Raw genomic sequence first — 4,729 nt, 5'->3', positions numbered from 1 at the left:
ACCCAAAAGAATTGAAATCAGGGTCTTGAAAAAATATTAACATTCCCATGTTCATAGCAGCATTTATTCATAGTAGCATCTATTCAATAGCCAAGACATGAAAAAAAGTAAATGTCCACTGATGGTTGAATGGATAAAAACAATGTGCTACATACATACTATGGAATATTATTCAGAGTTAAAAAATGAAGGAAATCCTGAAATGTGTGGCAACATGGATGAACCTGGAGGACATTACGCTAAGTGAAATAATTCAGTCACTGAAAGACAAATACTGTCTGGTTTCTCTTGAGTTTAGACATATAGAGAAACTTCTGGGAGACGAGTGGGTGAGGTGGCCAGGTGGGCAGAGTTGGACACCAGAATTTGCATTACAGAAGAGAACAGTGAGGAAGGCTGAATCAGTTTGCTTTAATTTCTGGTCATCTGAAGCAATTCAAAAGGGTTTGCACAACTAAGAAAAGTGATGATTACACGCATCAAGAAGTCCCAAGGAATTGGGACTCTAAGGAGAAGGCTTGTTAACTCAGCTGCTAAGGATAGCAAGTAGGGGCGCATTTCCGCTTTCTACTTTGCATTCTCAGCAAATCACATTTGTTCTCATGTTAGCTCCTCTCAATGTACTAGTGTAATTTGCTTGGGCTGCCATAACGAAGTACCAGTGACTAGGGACTGGGGAACTTTAAAAAAACAAAAAACAGAAATGTATTGTCTCTCAGTTCTTGAGGCTAGAAGTCCAATATCAAGTTGTGCTTAGGGTGAAATAGAATCTGCTCCATGCCTCTCTCCTAACTTCTGGTAGTTTGCTGGTAATCTTTGGCATCCCTTGGCTTATAAAAGCATCCCCCAATCTCTGCCTTTAACTTTTCATGGCATTCCTCCTGGGTGTATATCTGGGCCCAAATTTCTCCTTTTTATAAGAACACCAATTATACTAGAAAATGAACCCACTCTACTCCAATATAGCCTCATTTTAACTGATTATGTAACTGCAATGATCCTATTTCCAAATAAGGTCACAGTTTGAGGTACTAGGGCTTAGGAATCCAACATATCTTTTGGGGGTGGAATACAATTTGACCCCGAGGAGTAGCAAAACAGCTGCTCCAGACATCACATCTAGATACAATGGCTCAAGGAAGTAGAGGGTATCTCTTCCTCATTCCTTCTGAGAAATTTCTTGGCACACATACTGTCTTTTCTTAGTGGTCAGAACTGTGTCATATGCTTATTCCTAAGCAAATAAAATATATTTTCCATCTGCATATATTACACACATACATCTAGAGGCAATATCATTGACAAAATAATTAGGAAAAGATATTTAGCATGTGTCAAAGATTTAAAACAGTAACAGGACACTTTACAAAAGGTTGTGTGGGAAATAAAGTTCTTAAGCTATACATAGGAATGTAACATTACAGAGTATCTTATAAAATACAATGACAGAAATATAAAAGGACTGTGTGTGAAGGAGTTGGAATTACACAGATTTGGAGGTGAAATGTTTCTGAGAATGTAATTACTACCTACACTGATGGATATGGGGAAGGAACATACCAAGATATTATGCAAGTTGGCTACTGTGCTCCCCTACATTCTTCAGTCCTTTAAGTTGTCTCCTTTTTCCCCAATAGCATTTATTATCTTTTTTAGGATAAATTTTCATTGAAGAAAATCGAGAAAATAAAAAAAAAATTCTTGAATGATTTAAATCCCACCAACTGCAATTTCTTCTTTTAAACCATGGATACAGACATGTTTATTGAAGAAAATTGGGGAAAAGTTAATATTTTACACAGAACCAATTTGAAACAATTCATAATCTCACACAAAAAAAAATGGAGTTACAGAGTGCATACTCCTGAGTAGCCTGCTTTTTAAAGTTAATATTAACTTAACTGTTTACATTTCCTTTAATGTTGTAATAATACTAATAGTAATCATATTATCTGGAACACCTCACCTCAAATATATTCACACTCTACAGCATAAATGATACCAAAAGGTATACAATTGGTATCAATTGATATGCATCAAATAGATACAGAATACGTTATACCAGTTTGGTGATACCAAAAGTACCATTTGTTACCATTAGTTGTAAAAGTGTTCCATCTCAAGTTAAGTCACAGAGTGAGTTCTTGTTTGCATCCATGGGAAGGAGAAAAGGTCTGGTCAGAAAGGAATTAAGAATTATTCACTAAAACCAATGTTAATAGTCAGATGCTACCTTCTCTGTGAAGTATTGCTTGACTGGCTCTCACTCAAACCTGAGAATTCTCCTACTTGTGCCCAATTGCTATTTGTCTGTGTGTCTGTCTATCTATCTGATTGACTGACTGCCTGCCCCTGTCCTCTAACACCTGGGTCAGTGGTATCATTGGTTTTACATGCCTAGATCCCCATGAGCTTTCTGAGGGCAGGCATGGACTCTGATTTGTTTTGTATCCTCTGGGCCTGGCTTCAGTAGACATCGAATATGTATCTTACTGAGATAATTAATGAATTCATGCATTCACAGGACAACAAGCTCAGATTTTTTTTCCTCATCCCATGCAATGATTCCCTGCAAAGGTTTCTCTTATTTTTTAAAGTAGGTAAATTTTTAATGGTTAATTTTTAAAGTGTCATTTGGAAGAAAGTGAAATGTAATTATTCCAACACTAACCTGAATATTATGCTTAAGTATTAGTGAGGTATGTATGTGCCTAAAAAAGCCAGGTGTCTATAAAAATCAAATAATAACTTGACAACCAGATGATAGTTGCTAAGAGACTGTATTTTTCTGCAAACACATGGTGTATGAAGTATGGCCTAGATTCCTATCCCACATAAAACACCTTCCTTGAAGTTATCGAAAAAGTCTGACTTTGTATGGTTTGTCAAGGCATATAAGTTACTCCCTTCAATACCTTGCCCCTGCTATTAAAAACCACCTGTTTTTCCTTAGCCGGTTTGATTCAGTGAATAGTCAGCCTGCAGACTGAAGGGTCCTGAGTTCAATTCCAGGTCCGGGCACATGCCTGGGTTAGGGGCTTGATCCTCAGTAGGGGGCATGCAGGAGGCAGCCAATCAATGATTCTCTCTCATCATTGATGTTTCTATCTCTCTCTTTCTCTCCCTTCCTCTCTGAAATCAACAAAAACATTTTTTAAAACCAGGGGTCTATACATAGAATATTATCCCAACACCATTATCTGTTCTGAACCCCAAGTTGTTTAGATTACAGACTGAGGGCCCCTTTAGCTCCAAAGTATTTCAGTGGTGTTGAATGTTACCCTCTCCTTAAGTCACCAGTTAGAAACAACCATCACTCATGATGTACTAACAGAGCTAAATAAAAAAATTAAATATCTACAATGTTTCTATGTTCCAGAGTGAAATAAAAAATGAACTGCGGTTATCTGCAGGTTTTGAAAGACTTGTTCGCCATTAGTGGAACATAATGGAGATTTTGCTCTATCTGCCCAAAGCTAGAAATTGTGTTTGAAATAAATATGTCAATACTTAACTGCTGTACAGTATTAGTTAGAAAGTTTTATTGCAAGTAACAGGAACTCAAATCAAGTCATCTAAATCAAAAGAAGAAAGGACCTCCAGAATAACTTGGGTAAATTGAAGGAATTGCAGAAAAATCAGAAGCATATCAAGGATGTCAGAGACTAGGACCACTGACAACTGAGTAAGCCCCTCTCTACCTTAGTCTTCAACCATATCATTGTCTTCTCTCTGGGCATCAGTCTCATTTCCTCAGGTTTCTCCTCTGCCAGAGATGTGACCAACCGGAAGCTCTGGAGCAATGTCCAATAGGCAAAAGCTCTGGCTCCTCGCCTCCTGTGTGAGAAAGATTATGATTGGATCAGCCTGGTGGCTTGTCCTGCTTGAGGCACAGGGGTGGAACAAGTGCTGTGATTGACAGGCCCTCCAGACCACTGGAGGCGGGAGCAGCCCGTTTCTAAGAGGAAGACTGAAGCTGTTACAAGAAGAAGGGCGGAAGTCAAGATGAGCAGGAAAAATCAGAAGTGCATTATTCCAACCATGTTGGCAATGATTTTAATATCACTTTAATCACTTTTTCACTGCAAAGTCATAGGGGCACATAACCCCTATCTTATACAATTTCACCTCTAATATTCACTATTCTAAAATGTTTAAACTTTTCTCACCTTAAAACACTAAGGGATTACTATGACAGTTGATTATTCTCACACTAGAGACCTGGTGCATGAAATTCGTGTACTGGGGGCAGGGGATGTCCGTCAGCCCAGCCTGCACCCTCTCCAATCTGGAATCCCTCTTACAATCCAGGACTGCTGACTCCCAACCACTCGCTTGCCTGCCAGCCTGATCACCCCTTGCTGGCTCCCAACCATTCGCCTGCCTGCCTGCCTGATCGCCCCCTAAGCACTTCTGCCTGCCAGGCTGATCAGCCCCTAACCACTCCCCTGCCAGCCTGATAGACGCCTAACTGTCCTCCTTTGCTGGCCTGGTCCCCTGCAACTGCCCTCCCCTGCCGGCCTGGTCACCCCTAACTGCCCTCCCCTGCCTGTCTGGTCGCCCCTAACTGCCCTCCCCTGCCGGCCTGGTCACCCCTAACTGCCCTCCCCTGCCGGTCCGGTTGCCCCCAACTGCCCTCCCCTGTAGGCCTGGTCGCCCCTAACTGCCCTCTCCTGCTGGCCTGGTCCCCCTAACTGCCCTCCCCTGCAGGCCTGGTTGCCCCCAACTG

This window comes from Myotis brandtii, unplaced genomic scaffold, assembly GCF_000412655.1.
Source record: "Myotis brandtii unplaced genomic scaffold, ASM41265v1 scaffold163, whole genome shotgun sequence".
Classification (NCBI taxonomy): Eukaryota; Metazoa; Chordata; class Mammalia; order Chiroptera; family Vespertilionidae; genus Myotis; species Myotis brandtii.
Note: the sequence above shows the minus strand (reverse complement) of the source record.